At 45.4% G+C, this 20,188-nt stretch overlaps 1 protein-coding gene across 2 annotated transcripts in view; it reads right to left on the bottom strand.

Moving 5' to 3' along the window:
- Positions 1-19,971, bottom strand: part of LOC110492210 (plexin-A1) — a 305,959-nt gene extending 285,988 nt beyond the window's left edge. Inside the window, exon 1 of one of the 2 annotated variants that reach the window (XM_036947177.1) lies at positions 19,779-19,971. The gene's annotated coding sequence lies outside the window, so the exon portion shown is untranslated. The remainder of the gene's footprint in view (positions 1-19,778) is intronic. The other variant, XM_036947176.1, reaches the window with a different exon arrangement.
- Positions 19,972-20,188: the final 217 nt, after the last annotated feature.

The raw sequence follows: 20,188 nt of genomic DNA, 5'->3' as shown, positions 1-20,188 counted from the left end.
TTCAAATCCCAGAACAGGGCCTGTGAGGGCAGCAGACTGTTTCCTGCTTTTCTAGGTTTGTCAGCACACATTCCTACTGCACAGCATCATCATGCTCTGTGCATTCTCCCTCCACTGGCCTATTTACTTAAGCGTGTGTGTGTGTGTGTGTGTGTTTGTGTGTGTGCGTGTGTGTGTGCGCGTGTGTGTGTGTGTGTGTGTGTGTGTGTGTGTGTGTGTGTGTAGATGTATGGGTTTGTGTATATGTATATGTTTTGACACTGAGTGAACTGATCTCTGACCAGCACTAGCTGTCTGATGACAGGACAAAGAACACATTATACCTAGACAAGCTCTCTCTCACACACACACACACACACACACACACACACACACACACACAGAGAGAGAGAACATGATGAGTAGGGCTGTAGCGGTTATGACATTTTGTCAGCTGGTTATTGTCATGCAAACTGTAATTGACTGTTAATTAATCTCCTGGTGTCCATCAACACGTTTAGCATCTCCTGGTCTCCATCAACACGTTTAGCATCTCCTGGTCTCCATAAACACGTTTAGCATCTCCTGGTCTCCATCAACACGTTTAGCATCTCCTGGTCTCCATCAACACGTTTAGCATCTCCTGGTCTCCATAAACACGTTTAGCATCTCCTGGTCTCCATCAACACGTTTAGCATCTCCTGGTCTCCATCAACACGTTTAGCATCTCCTGGGCTCCATCAACACGTTTAGCATCTCCTGGTCTCCATCAACACGTTTAGCATCTCCTGGTCTCCATAAACACGTTTAGCATCTCCTGGTCTCCATCAACACGTTTAGCATCTCCTGGTCTCCCATAAACACGCTTAGCATCTCTTGGTCTCCATCAACACGTTTAGCATCTCCTGGTCTCCATCAACACGTTTAGCATCTCCTGGTCTCCATCAACACGTTTAGCATCTCCTGGTCTCCATCAACACATTTAGTATCTCCTGGTCTCCCATAAACACGTTTAGCATCTCCTGGTCTCCATCAACACGTTTAGCATCTCCTGGTCTCCATAAACACGTTTAGCATCTCCTGGTCTCCATCAACACGTTTAGCGTCTCCTGGTCTCCATCAACACGTTTAGCATCTCCTGGTCTCCATCAACACGTTTAGCATCTCCTGGTCTTCATCAACACGTTTAGCATCTCCTGGTCTCCATAAACACGTTTAGCATCTCCTGGTTTCCATCAACACGTTTAGCATCTCCTGGTCTCCATCAACACGTTTAGCATCTCCTGGTCTCCATCAACACGTTTAGCATCTCCTGGTCTCCATCAACACGTTTAGCATCTCCTGGTCTCCATAAACACGTTTAGCATCTCCTGGTCTCCATCAACACGTTTAGCATCTCCTGGTCTCCATCAACACGTTTAGCATCTCCTGGTCTCCATAAACACGTTTAGCATCTCCTGGTCTCCATCAACACGTTTAGCATCTCCTGGTCTCCATCAACACGTTTAGCATCTCCTGGTCTCCATCAACACATTTAGCATCTCCTGGTCTCCATAAACACGTTTAGCATCTCCTGGTCTCCATCAACACGTTTAGCATCTCCTGGACTCCATCAACACGTTTAGCATCTCATGGTCTCCATCAACACGTTTAGCATCTCCTGGTCTCCATCAACATGTTTAGCATCTCCTGGTCTCCATCAACACGTTTAGCATCTCCTGGTCTCCATAAACACGTTTAGCATCTCCTGGTCTCCATCAACACGTTTAGCATCTCCTGGTCTCCATCAACACGTTTAGCGTCTCCTAGTCTCCATCAACACGTTTAGCATCTCCTGGTCTCCATCAACACATTTAGCATCTCCTGGTCTCCATCAACACGTTTAGCATCTCCTGGTCTCCATCAACACATTTAGCATCTCCTGGTCTCCATAAACACGTTTAGCATCTCCTGGTCTCCATCAACACGTTTAGCATCTCCTGGACTCCATCAACACGTTTAGCATCTCATGGTCTCCATAAACACGTTTAGCATCTCCTGGTCTCCATCAACATGTTTAGCATCTCCTGGTCTCCATCAACACGTTTAGCATCTCCTGGTCTCCATCAACACGTTTAGCATCTCCTGGTCTCCATCAACACGTTTAGCATCTCCTGGTCTCCATCAACACGTTTAGCATCTCCTGGTATCCATCAACATGTTTAGCATCTCCTGGTCTCCATAAACACGTTTAGCATTTCCTGGTCTCCATCAACACTCTCTCTGCAAGTCACGGGATATTCTGCCCAAACTCTATGCCCTGGGGGCTCCAAACTTGTTCCTGCAGCTAACCAGTGCTTCATTTGGGAAACAAGGTGAAACCAGGTGAAATCTGTTGGGGAGCATCGATATTAACATGTTTTCTCAACAAAACCATATTTCACTAAACTGTTGACAGCCCCCTGCGCGCTGGAGAAAGGAATAAAGGAGAGAGAGACAGAGGAGGAGATGGAAACACATGGTGGTGAGATATTCTATATAGCTAATGGGAATGTGTCACCCAATTGATTAGGAAAATATTTTTTTGAACAAAATCAAATACGAATTCAATAATTGTAGGCTAACTGTAAACCGCCCTGCACAATCAATGAACCAACAGCATGGCCTCGGGCTATATGTTCTCTCCCAGACGACATTTAGAGCGTAGCATAAGGTAACCAGTCCAGCCAGTATGCATGATAATACAGTCCACACTCAAAGTTGATCACTAGAATGTGTTTAATTTTGGAGTATAGGCGAGACCAATGTATGTACCAAAGACACCTTCAATCACTTTGTTTTATGTTTCTCTGCCATCCGTAATAGACTAGATATTGTATAATGGCACAATCCTCATTTTAATTCTGTCTAGTGTTTCCGGGCTCACAGGCTGTACTATGCATATGAGTGATTTGAATGAATCATCAGCTTGGAAATTGCTGTCCATTTCACTGTGTTAGACTTTGAAACAATATCCACAACGACCCTGTTTTACACTGTTTCAACCTGCTGTTGAAATGGATCATCACAGTGAGGTGAGTTTTAAAAGCATGATGCTGTTTTGATGATAGGTGTTGGACCTACCTAACAGGCTACAGGGAGGGAGACAGTAGACCTGCCTAACAGGCTACAGGGAGGGAGACAGTAGACCTGTCTGACAGGCTACAGGGAGAGAGACAGTAGACCTGTCTGACAAGCTACAGGGAGGGAGACAGTAGACCTGTCTGACAGGCTACAGGGAGGGAGACAGTAGACCTGTCTGACAGGCTACAGGGAGAGAGACAGTAGACCTGTCTGACAGGCTACAGGGAGGGAGACAGTAGACCTGTCTGACAGGCTACAGGGAGGGAGACAGTAGACCTGTCTGACAGGCTACAGGGAGGGAGACAGTAGACCTGTCTGACAGGCTACAGGGAGGGAGACAGTAGACCTGTCTGACAGGCTACAGGGAGGGAGACAGTAGACCTGTCTGACAGGCTACAGGGAGGGAGACAGTAGACCTGTCTGACAGGCTACAGGGAGGGAGACAGTAGACCTGTCTGACAGGCTACAGGGAGAGAGACAGTAGACCTGTCTGACAGGCTACAGGGAGAGAGACAGTAGACCTGTCTGACAGGCTACAGGGAGGGAGACAGTAGACCTGTCTGACAGGCTACAGGGAGAGAGACAGTAGACCTGTCTGACAGGCTACAGGGAGGGAGACAGTAGACCTGTCTGACAGGCTACAGGGAGAGAGACAGTAGACCTGTCTGACAGGCTACAGGGAGAGAGACAGTAGACCTGTCTGACAGGCTACAGGGAGGGAGACAGTAGACCTGTCTGACAGGCTACAGGTAGAGAGAAAGTAGACCTGTCTGACAGGCTACAGGGAGAGAGACAGTAGACCTGTCTGACAGGCTACAGCAGCACAGATCAGTTAAGACCAGTAGCTGCCTTTAAGACCCAGGCACGGAGAGGAGGAGGAAACTGCGGAAAGCGCCCACTGAGGGTAGGAGGGGTTACCAGTCAACTGCCTGCGAACTTGCCTCACCGAGCCAATGCTGTTGTTGTGTTTTTATCAATTCACTGTGAAATAGCACATCATTAGCTTGGTTACGAGTATGTTTAGCTATCATTCCACTCCTTGTCATTCTAAACATCTGTGGCATGCAATATGTCACAGAGTACAAGGAGTGGAATGTTAGCTAAACAGATTGGTACCCAGGCTAGCACATCACAAGGCTCCCTGGAATGTCTCCCTGACTCTCCTATCCAGCTTAAAGTCACACACATGATTCAAACAGGATATTAGGATTCAAGTTCTAGCTCAAGAACTCAGAGATGAGTGTCATGCTTGATTAAATGCTACCACTTGAGGTGAGCAGACACACACACACACACACACACAGAGATAGACACACACACACACAGAGAGATAGGCACACACACACACGCACAGCCACAGCCACACCAAGATGCACCCAACTCCATTGGAAGGAGGGCTTTCATTTTTAATGCAGGGTCAGGGTCTCTCGGCGAATAACCACTTAGATAAATTGTGTGTGTGTGTGTGTGTGTGTGTGTGTGTGTGTGTGTGTGTGTGTGTGTGTGTGTGTGTGTGTGCGTGCGTGCGTGACCGCGTGTATGTGTGCTCACTCGCGAGCGTGTGCATGCAAGCGTGTGTGTGCGTGTGTGCGTTTGTGTGCGTCAGTCTGTGTGAACACGTCCGTGTCATCCCCGGCGCTCCTGTGACATTTCCAGTGGGATATTTCAGTTCCTGCCGTCTGGGTTTGTGCTAACACAATTACAGCAGGCTAATGAACAGAGCACCCAGATAAAGTACCCGCCACGCACACTTCCGCTCAGCATTTCAATCTCCTTTAAAGGCTACATTTGCATCTTTAATATAAATGAAATCCCTCATTAATGTGCAGATGGCTGATCAGATGTGAGCAGGGTGGCAGTTAGCCTAGTGCTTAGAGTGTTGGGCCAGTAATCGAAAGGTCGCTGGTTCCAATACCCGAGCCGTCAAACCTGTCAATGTGCCCTTTTGCACGACACTTAACCCTAATTTGCTCCAGAGGCGCTGTGCTACTCTGCCTGACCCTGTAAAACAACACATTCCACTGCACCTATCCAGTGTATGTGACAATAAAACATCTAATATTATTTTCTATTTTTATATTAAAATTGACACCATTTGCCCTCCCTCTTTCCCCTGCACTGCCCTCTGAGCTTTGACTCTGTGCCCTGGTATTAGACATGCTTGCTTTCAAGTCTTTGCATAGTCACTCTACCCCTACCTACATGGTTTGATTTGATTTTCCATCTAGTAGAAATGTGCTATTGTGACAGTGATTGACCATAGTGGATCCAAATTAAGATTCCAGAAATGGAAGATTCCACTGTGGAGGTTTATAGGGGAATGCTTCCTCTCTCACACGGGGCAGCTCTAGCCCCGTTATCTGCCGGATAACTGGGTCTGGCTGTGGATGTGGTTCTGATTAGTGAGGCTAGGGCCTGAAAGCGTTCCAGACATGCACGGCCAGAGCCAGGGGAATATGGGATAGGGTTAGCACGGCTCCCCGCCTTTTACGCTTTATACAAGCGATGACAGCACACACCTGTTTCCTTACTGACCCCCGTACCCCCTACCATCCCTAGGGGAATTACACTCCATTGGAGTGAGATGGGCGTTGGAGGAGGGGGGTTGATCTCTGTCAGGTTGGTAGCCACTGGTATGTGGTAAAGGCCGGTGATTCAGGCAATTCATCCAATCAAGCAATTAAGTAATTCAGCACACCTCTGAAATATAAACAGCCGTGGCCCACTTGGGAAAATAAGCCTGGATATTATAGCCTTCTGTCTGGGTCTATACTACACTAATGTACTGGCACTCATTTAACATGTAGGATCCGGTTATACTACCACATTACTACAGGCATTTAGTAGTATCTACTCCAGTGAATGAGTACTTAGGGGGAGAGATGAAGGGATGCAGAAACTGAACAGACACCGTGATTTTCCCACTCCACCAGCATCCCGACTCTCCACAGCACTCTGTTTGTGAGTTGGAGTAGTACATACACACCCCCACTAATCAGCAAACACTCAGGAAACTGGCAACAAAAACAGTTTTTTACGTAAACCAACATAGCATTCCCTAAGTCTCTATACTGCCGTGTTAGTTGTACACAAATACACAACAGCATTCGTTTGGTTGTAACAGTTTATGAGAACGCCGTCCTGTTACTTAGTAGGGGACATGATATAGGGATGTATTGGAGGCCCTGACTCAAACAGAGAGCCAGAGCTATTCCTCCTGGCCTGCTCTCTCTTCCTCATGGCCCAGAGGATCTCGACTCATCACTGGAGTCTCTCAGCCACGGACGACTCAACAGGAAATTGGGAAGAATGGCTGGGGAGTCGGCAAAACTGGCTACGATTGGGAGAGGATTGACCCTAGGTAAACACTCCAAGCCAAACACACATGCACACACACAGACACAGTCATGTAAATGATATGGACTATACAGGAGTTGTGTGCAAACAGTCCCACTAATATGTGCACACAAACACACACCAAACATCCGTCGTACTAGCTACCATCCCACAGTAAAACATATCGATCGACCCATGACTGGGACTGGGGGACATTCAGTCAGTCTTCCTAAAGACCACTATACAAAGGGGGTCATTGGGGCGTGAGAGCAGGGTCGTGTGAGAGGACTTGGCCTGCCCTGCTGTGGATCACACCCTGCATTACTCTGCATAGCTGTGTCTCCAAAGACCTTCTCTTATCAGGCCTGGGGTTAGCAGGCTGATACAGAGCTGTATATGTAACAACCAACACTACTTCATCCCCAACTTGAGATGGGATCACACTGTCAAATTACTCTGGGACCAAGGTGAGTGGGACAAAGACATCAACTGTGCCTCAGTTACACACAGTTACACACACACACTACATCTGTCCCGGGTGTAAAGCTGTGTTTCTCAGACAGAGAGTCATTAACAAACGCACAGAGATACACATAGAAACACACACAAACACAAATATACACCTAAAAAGAGCTCAAAAGGTTGCAAAGAGAGAAGATTACATTTATTGACAGAAGTCTCTTAATTTCACTTTGTGGCCTTCTGAGTATCAACCAATTCATTTTCCTAAAAATCCCCTGGAGTGAGTGATGTGCTAAGCCCCCTGCTAAACTTAAAGCTAAAGCTTCTGCTCCACTGGTCATTGAGCCCAGAACCACTGGAGGGATTTGTAAGGCTAACAGCTGTTTGGGCTGTGGCTGGGGGGTTGTCATGACTAACAGTCCTCCCCTCATCATCGTCATCCTGCTATGCTATACTAGAGAAACACTGCAGTTAGTTCCTTCACAAATAAACCATTTGTGATTTTTTCAAATGTAACCAGGGGGAAAACATCTGACAATTATCAGCCCAGTTCCACTGTAATGTGATTGAGGTCTAATGTGGCAGTAGGTGATCAACTGAAATGCATGTGTAAATAAACACACAAGAGCAAACACATTCGGAAACCGACTCCCATCCCGACTCCCATCCCGACTCCCATCCCAACTGTGATAGTTAGCAGGGAAACATGTGAATAGAATCTCATCAGGGGGAAGGTATGTGAACCCTGACCCCTGCCCACGACCCACAGCAGGCCAGGTTCCTCCATGCGCTGCCATTATAATCATTTCCATAGCAGGCCATTCGGACCACCAGAGAGAGGGCGAGGGGAGAAGAGGGCTTCAAAGCCGTCTGGGTAACGATTGCACACGCCAGGTCTGTTAAAGGAATCATAAAGGAATCACGCTGCCGATGTTCCACAGAACAGGCCATGTTTCTCAGCCCATGTCTCCCTCCTTCTCCTCCTCCCCCTCCACCTCCACACCGCCGCTGGCTAGCTTCTCTCCAAATCATGACCAAGCAGCACATGTTACAGGAACATAGAACACTGCCTGGCTAGAGCACTGCATCCCTGTACGTCATAGCAACACCAGCTAGCTACTAGACTAGAGCACTGCATCCCTGTATGTCATAGCAACACCAGCTAGCTACTAGACTAGAGCATTTGCATCCCTGTACGTCATAGCAACACCAGCTAGCTACTAGACTAGAGCACTGCATTCCTGTACGTCATAGCAACACCAGCTAGCTACTAGACTAGAGCACTGCATCCCTGTATGTCATAGCAACACCAGCTAGCTACTAGACTAGAGCACTGCATTCCTGTACGTCATAGCAACACCAGCTAGCTACTAGACTAGAGCACTGCATCCCTGTACGTCATAGCAACACCAGCTAGCTACTAGACTAGAGCACTGCATCCCTGTACGTCATAGCAACACCAGCTAGCTACTAGACTAGAGCACTGCATCCCTGTATGTCATAGCAACACCAGCGAGCTACTAGACTAGAGCACTGCATCCCTGTACGTCATAGCAACACCAACTAGCTACTAGACTAGAGCACTGCATCCCTGTACGTCATAGCAACACCAGCTAGCTACTAGACTAGAGCACTGCATCCCTGTAAGTCATAGCAACACCAGCTAGCTACTAGACTAGAGCACTGCATCCCTGTAAGTCATAGCAACACCAGCTAGCTACTAGACTACAGCACTGCATCCCTGTATGTCATAGCAACACCAGCTAGCTACTAGACTAGAGCACTGCATCCCTGTATGTCATAGCAAAACCAGCTAGCTACTAGACTAGAGCACTGCATCCCTGTACGTCATAGCAACACCAGCTAGCTACTAGACTAGAGCACTGCACCGCTCAGCAACACAGTGGTATTGAAGAAGCGCTATTCATCCGTGAAGGCCTGGTAAGTTACAGGTCACCCAGCATGGTAACACTGAGAAATGCCACTCTTCATCCTGGCCTTTCATTTAACCCTTTCAAATCCCCACAGGGGGGGGGGGGGGGGGGGTGCACTTTTCCACACATTCTTCTGGCGATGTGTGGTGTCCATCAGATGCATGGCACTAGGAGGTCTTCTGCTCTGACATGGAGAGGCAAGGATTACAAACCCTATGACTGCCTCAGGCCTTGTGACGTTAGGGAGCAGTGATCACCGTGATACATCAGGAGGAGCAGGACAAGGACATGAATAATGAGTTAAACAAAGGGAGAAGGGAAATATCCTTTCCCTGGCATGTAGTGGTCTGTAGTATAACCCTCCCCTCCCAGAGAGATCAATAAGCTCATTCAAATCCTTTAATGGGGTATTAATTAGGAGATTACTGAACACCAGCCTGCACTTCACCCCTCCTCTGTCTGCACTGAGGCACTCAGTGGAGACCACTGTCTCAGGACAGGACTGCATCAGGCCCCGAACTCAACCCCAGCTCCCAAACTGATGGTGCTATGTCAGTATAGACCTCGGTCAGAAGACATGACATGACAGCTGGACCAGAACTCAACCACAGCTCACCTCACACAACACTGGTCCAAAGTCAGTGGAGAACACTGACAGAGGACATGACCGCATCTGGACCAGAACTCAACCACAGCTCACCTCACACAACACTGGTCCAAAGTCAGTGGAGAACACTGACAGAGGACATGACCGCATCTGGACCAGAACTCAACCACAGCTCACCTCACACAACACTGGTCCAAAGTCAGTGGAGAACACTGACAGAGGACATGACCGCATCTGGACCAGAACTCAACCACAGCTCACCTCACACAACACTGGTCCAAAGTCAGTGGAGAACACTGACAGAGGACATGACCGCATCTGGACCAGAACTCAACCACAGCTCACCTCACACAACACTGGTCCAAAGTCAGTGGAGAACACTGACAGAGGACATGACCGCATCTGGACCAGAACTCAACCACAGCTCACCTCACACAACACTGGTCCAAAGTCAGTGGAGAACACTGACAGAGGACATGACCGCATCTGGACCAGAACTCAACCACAGCTCACCTCACACAACACTGGTCCAAAGTCAGTGGAGAACACTGACAGAGGACATGACCGCATCTGGACCAGAACTCAACCACAGCTCACCTCACACACCACTGGTCCAAAGTCAGTGGAGAACACTGACAGAGGACATGACCGCATCTGGACCAGAACTCAACCACAGCTCACCTCACACAACACTGGTCCAAAGTCAGTGGAGAACACTGACAGAGGACATGACCGCATCTGGACCAGAACTCAACCACAGCTCACCTCACACAACACTGGTCCAAAGTCAGTGGAGAACACTGACAGAGGACATGACCGCATCTGGACCAGAACTCAACCACAGCTCACCTCACACACCACTGGTCCAAAGTCAGTGGAGAACACTGACAGAGGACATGACCGCATCTGGACCAGAACTCAACCACAGCTCACCTCACACAACACTGGTCCAAAGTCAGTGGAGAACACTGACAGAGGACATGACCGCATCTGGACCAGAACTCAACCACAGCTCACCTCACACAACACTGGTCCAAAGTCAGTGGAGAACACTGACAGAGGACATGACCGCATCTGGACCAGAACTCAACCACAGCTCACCTCACACAACACTGGTCCAAAGTCAGTGGAGAACACTGACAGAGGACATGACCGCATCTGGACCAGAACTCAACCACAGCTCACCTCACACAACACTGGTCCAAAGTCAGTGGAGAACACTGACAGAGGACATGACCGCATCTGGACCAGAACTCAACCACAGCTCACCTCACACAACACTGGTCCAAAGTCAGTGGAGAACACTGACAGAGGACATGACCGCATCTGGACCAGAACTCAACCACAGCTCACCTCACACACCACTGGTCCAAAGTCAGTGGAGAACACTGACAGAGGACATGACCGCATCTGGACCAGAACTCAACCACAGCTCACCTCACACAACACTGGTCCAAAGTCAGTGGAGAACACTGACAGAGGACATGACCGCATCTGGACCAGAACTCAACCACAGCTCACCTCACACACCACTGGTCCAAAGTCAGTGGAGAACACTGACAGAGGACATGACCGCATCTGGACCAGAACTCAACCACAGCTCACCTCACACAACACTGGTCCAAAGTCAGTGGAGAACAGACAGAGGACATGACCGCATCTGGACCAGAACTCAACCACAGCTCACACACAGCTGGTCCCATGTCACTTGAGCCTAAATAATGGCTTTGACAGGAGATAGGGTCATCACTTTTGACAGCATCTCTTTTGATTTAAACAAAACCTTCCATACATATTTGCCAGTGGAAGAAGTGGTAAGAAAGTTACTATTTGGACCTGAATGCCAAAACATTCAAATAAAATGCTCTTGGTCGCACACACATAATTAGCAGATGTTATTGCGGATGTAGCGGAATAAAGAATTATAGAAATATTTGGACAATGTCGGAGTCCGGGATGTATAGACAATACGGACAGTATATGGATAGAATATGTGGTATATCTGAAGGATGTGGCCACTCTCAGGAGATAATACCATACCATGAGACATCCATTCTTAATCACTGGAAAATACATTTAAGTTGAATTGTATTTTCTAATTACTGCCACAAAGATGGCCGCCAGTTCACCCACCGTCAAATGTCAACTTAAATGGTCATGTCAATTCTAGTATCTATATTTCTATGATTTCAATAGGTTCCCTATGGAGGATTGACAGTATAATTTCAAAAAACAGATATTCCATTCAAGTCAACATTCTCTGATGTGTGGACGTCCAACCATCATTATGTTACCATTTAAACGTTTACATTTCAATTGTATTCCCATTTTAGTACATTTATCAGCCAAAACATGACACCCTTTAAGAGCATGTTTTGTCTCAACTGAACACAAACACCTCAGATTATATCAAATAGGGTCTAAGCTACAACGTATGCGAATATGAAAAATATTAATTGACCTTTATAGCGAAAAAAAATATACTTTTTTTAATAAGCTTATTATTGATATCAATTTCAACCATTTATCTTTTGCAGTGATAAAGACTCATAGTATGGTGGGATATGCAAAATATTTCAACTTTGAGCACCTCTATCTCCTAAATGTTTTGGCATTCGGATCCAAAAAGTCACTTTCTGAGCACTTCTACAAACGGGCAAATATGTATGGAAGGTTTTGTTCAACTCAAAAGGGGTGCTGTCAAAAAGTGATTGAATTCAAATGGATTTACCAGATAGAGACCTTGACAAAGAGGCCACAGAGCTGTGAGAATGGTTAACAAGCTACCCCTCACCCCATTTCCCAGGGCCAACCCCCTTCTGAAGGCACCATCCCTCCACACTTTCAGTGTTTTGATGACACCAGATGTCAGTCTCTTCAGCACTGAGGCAAACACCACAGGGGAGGAGGGACAATAGCCGTAGACGGACGGACGGACGGAGGGAGGGAGGGAGGGAGGGAGGGAGGGAGGGAGGGATGAAGGAAGGAAGGAAGGAAGGAAGGAAGGAAGGAAGGAAGGAAGGAAGGAAGGAAGGAAGGAAGGAAGGAAGGAAGGAAGGAAGGAAGGAAGGAAGGAAGGAAGGAAGGAAGGAAGGAAGGGTGTTGTTGCTACTACATGTGAATCCTTGCGCCGATAAATAAATAAACACGGGCCGTTTCAGCCACAGGTGCTCCGGCAGGGGGTGAAATAGGGTCTCTTGACCCAGCTAAGAAAGGGCAGTGTTGTGCGAACACCCCCCTATACACTCCCCTCTCCTCCCTTAGAACCAGGGTCTGTCCTCCCTGTCCTGTCCCCACAGGGAGCTGATTTGTTGTGCTGGTGGTGTCCGTACGGCCAGGCTTTCCCAGTCCCCAGGGCCAGGCTCCTCCTGTGATTCCCTCTCTATTAGTCTTACATACAGCCCTGGCCTGCTGAATTATTACCAACCCTCGATACACAGAGCAGCAGCTTGGTAATAGCCTTAATGCAGTATATCGGACAGGAGAGAGAAAATGACAAGAAATCATCTATATGTAATAGTAGTAAACGATCAAAGCATTAGACAAAATGATGAGATTTTGTGAAGAATAAACTACTGACTTTCCTTTAGTTTCACATTGGGGAGGAATTTATAGCAGACTGTTGTGTGGGGGAAAAGACACACAAAGTGTAGATATACGCACACACACACAGTGTACTGTAGACACACACACACACACACACACACAGTGTACTGTAGACGCACACACACACACACAGTGTGGTGGTGTTCTCATTAGGAACCCCGACCTGCCTAGAGCAAAGTCTCAGCTGAGATCCCTAAACAAACACTCTTCAAAACACATTTGGGGAAGAAAAAAACAGCATTAGCCGGGAAATGTGTTGAGTGAATTCATCTCCATGCATTTCTACAGCCTCCTCTCACAGAATGCTACAACAGCACATCTGGTAGATCAAAGTAACAAAAGCCTGTGATAGGTCACGGCGACAGCAGGCAACAGATGGTAGAGTGTGTGATGGCCTGGACCTACGGGCTGAGAGATATGCTGATGTTGAAATAGAGATGGGTCCTGGGGTACGGGGGTGCAAAGCTTTCAAAGTTCCTTCCCACCAGGTCCGACGCACCTGAGCTAAACAGGGTGTCCTACTGGCCTTAAGGCCTCAGTACCCAGAACAGTCTTTGTGTTGCTATACAGAGCCAACAGCAGGGCAAGTTAGGATACTATACCAGATAAGAACACTGAGCCCTGATAAGGCAAGCACTATGTTACCAAACCACTGCAAAGTCATTTTAATTATTGGGTGAGTGTAATAATAACTTACACTTAGAGGGTCGTGTGCTCATAGACACACACACAAACACACACTGTCACGTTTGTCTTTGACTAAGCACTCAACAGAATGAGGTGGACCAGCCAGTGTCCTGATCAGGAGGAGTGCTATGCATGCAGACTAAGAAGTTCCCAGGCTCCTGCCCAGACTGTCAATATCATTGTCACCGTCAGACTCGTCGTCCCAGGAAAGCCCTTCCTCCCTTCTCCTCTCTGCTGCAAGCCAGCGAAAACAGTGGATCAGAATAGAAGATGTGTCTCAAATCTATGTGACGAAAAAACACCAGTCTAACTTTGGCCATGGCTCAGGGCTACAAATATAATCCTCACCCACCATGATTATTCCTTGTGTTATTGTTTTTCTATTTGTTCTACTATTTCTCCATTTTTCTCTCTGCATTTTTGGGACTGGCCCGTAAGTAAGCATTTCACTGTCTGTATACGCCTGTTGTTTACGAAGCATGTGACAAATACAATTGGATTTGAATTGTGAAGGATGATGTGTGGATGGTGATGTGTTGGTGTGTGCATATTATCACGGTCCTTGCTGTAGGTGCTGATACGATATGTATTGCGATTCTCACGATTCTGTAAGTATTGCGATTCGATACTGTGATTTTATTGCGATTCGCTGTTTCAAACATATTGCTCACCATTTGTCTACTGCAGAGGGACAGGAGAGAGCCATGAGAAAATGAGTTTTGATCAGTCATGGAAATAAAAGTGCTGAAAACATATTGGCTCCCTATTTAAAAAGATGATGGTGAACAAGCTATGAAGGAAAAATACTATTTTGGTGCAGGTACAGCCAACTAGAGCAACAAATAATATATTATTGCAATATGTGTCTGAATCTCTTAATCTAGCCGTAAGACAGTATTTTCATAAAAATGTTATTATGTTGTTGTTGCAGAAACGCCTTCTTGAACATGTGAACTTTCATGCGTCTTAATAGCAAACTCGTAGGTGATCTGTAAATATGAATACAAATTAAAGTATGAGCCTAGTTCATTTCTCACAGATGAACTAAGGATTTTTCCTGGCTAGCCTTGATTGGCTGAGATAATGGAGGGGATGGTCATGCCGTGAGATAGGTCCTGATTTGTCTGCCATGCCACATAATGGGGTCTTCTCCGATCAGCGAATACTGCAGATTATTTTTTAAAGATAATAGCCATGGACAACTGCAAACATGTTTCTATAGCTCTCAACAACATTGCTCCCCTGAACTGAACTAACGCTATAGAGAAAGCTCAGTGGGAGAATGTTGTGATGGACTACATTCTGGAGGACGATGGGCTCCACCTGTACCCGAATACCTGAGACCCGATCCAGAATTCTAAATGATATCACAGGTCTGGGTCGGAAATGATTGTCATGGGTCTCGGGTATGTGTAATTTCAACGGACTTGTCCGGAAGGACCCATACAGATCATAATGTGACTCCTGCAGTAGAGAGAGAAAGATACATTTTATAATTTATGCTGCTGCTCTTTGCTTTTCACGAGAGTCGCACGTGTAGCTTGTTGTTGTTGTTGGCCAATCATAAATCATCAAGAGGCAAATAGGCAAAAGTTAGGAGATTATCTAATCAATGGAAGGTGGAATTAAAATGATGGAATGGAAGGAGAAGGATAGGCTACAACGATCAAGAGCCAACATATTCTGAATGGAGTTGTTGTTATTTGTAACTGTGTCGGTTGAGTGCATGCAGCCTCAATAAGTTGCTTGGTTTCTAACGCCAGCTAACATTATACATTGTATCTCATTTAGTCAGAAATCTGTTTGTATTGTTAGTTGTTAGCTAGCTGGTTGGTTAGCTTTACCTGCATATTAATACTGCATAATTTCATGCATGTTGGGGATTTTCTGGCACTTGTCTAGAAGGTGGAACAACATGTTTTTCGAAATTTCAAATAAGCATAACTTTCCCATGTTTCCCCAAACTGCAGTGTATAATATACAATTCTGAAGCTTTGAGCCTGTACTTTTATAAAATGTACAAAAAGCCAATCTTGGAAATGGCACATAACACTAAAATGGGAAATATGTAGTCACATTTGTCGATAAAAAAATATTTTAAAAAATCATTACAAATTATATTCCCCCCCCCATCACTAATACTGCCAGGGGTTTACTATTCCAATAACGTGGAATGGGCCCATCCTCTTCAAGTCAGGTGTACTGTATGGATAACAACCAAAACACATGTACAGTATTTACACATATAGGAGCTTTAGAGGAATAAGTGCTGATAAAATTGTGTTTATTCCTGACAACAACGTGCAGGCCGTCCAATAGATATTCAAATTGAATTTGAGAAAACAAACGGCATATTTGCTGTGGCAAAAATCAAATGGAATACTAATCACTGAGTTAGAGCCCATGTTCTTCACAGAGGACTGTGACTTTGATAACATCGAATACGTCTGCCTCCTCCATTTTCTTTACCTGTCATTTTCCCCCGAAAAAATGTAGAAGAGAAACTATTTCAATCTCTGTCCCTTTGATCTAGGTGCCCTTTTCCAGCAGAGCCAGCTTCAAAACATTTCAGACATAAAAGCTCCACTATCCCTGACAGACCAGAGCCTTGAAAGAGAGGATAGGAAAAAGTAGAGGACAAAAATACCGAAGAATAGTTTGTTATTACTGAAATGAATAGTCTACTGCAATAACAAAACATTTCAAATAGGTAAAAATAAGAATTTCAACGAATCAACAATTACATGGATTCACTAATTGAAACAGAAGTGATAGGGTTTATCACTCTGGGATGTTGTCCATACACACCTGGGGAAAATAGCATTTTGTTCGTTTGGAACAGTTTCGAACTTTGAGACACAGATAGATGCACTGAGTGATGTGGCAGTGGCCTGTTTAGGGAGGGAGCTGTCAGGGACAATCATTCCACATAACATATCTCCCTGTCATTCAAGCAGATAAGGGCCATTAAGGTCCGATTCAAATGGTTAGTTCTACCATACTGTTCTGTTTGACATCATCTATGACTGTATTTTATACAAAATAATTGCCTACAGGCGCCGATTCGAGGACACAGAAATGCACGGTGACTGGCATTCCATACTAAGTGGGGTATTCATGGCCCAAAAGCTGGCAGGTGGCGATATTGATCTGGTACTGATCGTTTCGTCTTACCATCCAAACGCATTGTATGCACCTCGCAATGCACTTGTATCCTCCATGGACTGGTTCGTACCTAAAACATTCTCCATTCAGGCTGCAATGGCGTCCATTTCCTCCTTAACTAGATTTAATGGTGAGAAGGCGGAAAGAGTTTTGTAAAATATGCTTACTTTCTTTATGAAACACCATTTTCCACCACCATGCTAGTGGCTAATGATACTTCCTGACGTTGCACCCTGTGTTCAGCCAGGGGTAACACGTCAATCACACCGACAGCATCATTGCATTATGGTACACCAAAAGTATGTTCATTTCTAATGGAACCCTGCGTTTGCCTTGCAGCATTGCGTTGCACAGGCAGTTGCAGTGCATTCTGTGTAGTGCATATGTTGGATTTATCCAATGTATGCATCAAATTGTATGAGTCGGCTTGACAGAAATGGTAGCTGAAGGTGAAGGTTTAACTTGTGTTGCACACATATCCAGATGATGCTGCGTTTCATTTTGCATAATGTTGCTGTCAGTGTGATCAATGCATAAACAACAGACTGCTGCAACCTGATTGGCCAAATGCAATATTCAACATTTCAAGAAAATACATGTTTTTACAATATGCAACATCGGAGAATAGCATTCCTAGCCATTAGCCACTTTAGCATGGTGGTGGGAAATTGTGCTTCACAAAGTATGCATATTTTACCCATGTCTGCCTTCTTGACATTAAATTTACTTAATGAGAAAACAGACGCCTTTGCAGCCTGAATGGAGAATCTTTTAGGTATGAACCGGTCAACATTGGACACGAGTCTATTGCCGGCTGCATACAATGTGTTTGGATGGTAAGATGGAAAGACTCAATATCGCCATCTGCCGCATTTGGGCTAGGGTATTCATGGCCTCTCTCATTTAAATGTCTTATTTTGGCCTGCGTGTGGCTTGTCCCACTGTCCACTGATAAACTATGTGTTGATGTGACCCACACTTTTCAGATGACATGCATGCTGAGCACATATTGCACTGAGTGCATGAGAAAAGCAAATTAACAGACATGCAGTCCAGATTTAAAGCAAAAATAAGACAAATGTATGGAGCCTTTATAGTATAAGCTACTCTAGCTAAGGAATGACTCCAGCGTCCATATGGTATTCAAATAACTCCCGATTGTAAAACGTCTTATCATATATGGCTATGGCTACTGTAGCCTATGAATTACGGTTTGGTCTCAGTTGATATGGCCAGACATTTTTCCTCCACAAAGGAGATGCAAAGGGAAACAAAATAAAGATTGCCTTAGGGCAGCCAAACATGAGCGCGGGAACCATGACACAAAGCCCCCAGTGAGCGCCCCTCAAAACAATATCACTCACCGTTAGTTGATTCATAACGCAAGTAGGGGTCTAAATCAACCAGATTTCCCCACTGTTGTTACAATAGGGATACATGCCTGTTGTATTACGTCGCTAGGCTATCAAATCAAATAGCAAGATGAGCGCGATGAAAGCTAACAGATGTCTGCAAAAATGAAATCAATATATTTAAGTGGACCCATTTGTAATTATTGAAAATTGTGGAAGAATAGCCTAAAAGGTTCGCACATCTAGTGATTGCTTCTTAGCCTGTCATCCACATTATGCTATTTATGAGTAGCAAGACCACACACCAATGTGTAGACTAAATAAAACTTGGATGGTAGTCCATGAAGTGGCCCTCAAATTCTCCAATAGGGCCCCCATAATGAAAAATAGTGCCCGTTTGGTTACGCATAAAAATACATTCGCATCCCTTTAATCATATAGCCTATCGGTAGGATAGAAAAGCCTAATAAAAACGTACTTGCATATAGTACTTATATGTCTACCAATGGTGCATACCCTGTGGTTGTGTGAATAACATCACGGCCAGCACCGCATGCATGTAGGCTACACATCTAAACACACTGCAATAGGGAATCCTAACAAAAGCGGGACACCACCAAAATGGTTAATCCCCTAGATAAATTCGGAAATAAAAGGAATCACACTCCAAGAGAAATCTGAAAGCCACGCTGATGTCTGAACATTAATATGCATTGTGGGCAAAAAATCCGATCGCCTAAATGCGGAGTCTAAAGTGGAGGTTATATACGAGCTTCTTCCAACACGTTCCAGCATAGTCATACCACTTTTATCCGATTTTCTCGGCATCGAAATGAAATGCATAGGCTGCATCCAACAGTCATCCCCAAACCAATCGTCACCTACGCATTCTGTGTAAAAACAAATATATACGATTACATTAAAGTGCATGTTGATGCGACATTAAAATAATGGTATATCCAACTGCGTCAAGACATGTCAAAGCTTCTGAAATTACTTCAATAAATTGCCATTTACGGCTTTATTTTTCTCCAGGCAATGACACAGTGGTAAGCTCTATGTGTGCAAGTTATGGAGTTGAAAATGAAATTGAATTTTATATTCTCCTTTTCTATTCTCCTGCAGTGATCTGCACACATTCTGCATGTAAGAGAACGCCCCAGCTATGTAGCCTTCACACGGCTGCTTGTCACCTACTTATGTCCATTCGTAACCGGTCTACTTTACCAACTTGCCAATCATATCAAATAGGGCGTTCAATTATTTTGCCAAACAATGTGGTCTGCCCAAACCTGAATAGGCTGAGGGAACGCAGATAGCCTAATTGAACCTAAAGGATTCCCTCAAACCGCATTCATTGAGTCCTCGGTTGCCTATCCGAATTATATTAATACTACGACACAGGGAATAGAAACAGCCGGGGAAGAGACATCCGGGGAGAGAGAAGGAATGTCAGTCCCTCAATCGAGCCACAAACTAAGCTACAAATGACACTGTAATAACCACGTTATAAGTGAAGTTGCAGCAGAAAAGTTTTGCTCTACTTACGAATAATTGTGATCTTGGGGTTTGTTTTCTTCAGCATGGTTAAAATATTAAACTTGAAGGCATTTCCACGACTGTCACGATTCTCGCCCAAAAGATCCGCGTTCCGAGTCTTGAGCTTCTCACAGCATGAATGGAGTGGTATGCGGTCTGAGCTCGCAATAGCAAGTAAAAGCCTTGTTCTGAGCGGTATGAATGCTCGCTGCCGCTGTCTGCTTGGTCGCGTCGCCGCCTACCGCGTGTAGGTGGCAGCGTTGGGCACGAGAGTGGCCTCTGCATTTGACTTGGTGACAGCTCTGTTATAAGAGCAACGTCGTCAGTCAGACTTCTTTCCAAACACGGATTGATTGAAGGTCATTTTTTTTCATGAAGTTTAATCATTCCAACATAATAGGCCCAGACTAAACTTGGGT

The sequence above is a fragment of the Oncorhynchus mykiss genome, chromosome 16 (assembly GCF_013265735.2).
Source record: "Oncorhynchus mykiss isolate Arlee chromosome 16, USDA_OmykA_1.1, whole genome shotgun sequence".
In the NCBI taxonomy this organism is placed as follows: domain Eukaryota; kingdom Metazoa; phylum Chordata; class Actinopteri; order Salmoniformes; family Salmonidae; genus Oncorhynchus; species Oncorhynchus mykiss.
The sequence above is the reverse complement of the archived record's forward strand: the minus strand, read 5'-3'. Positions and strand labels throughout refer to the sequence as shown.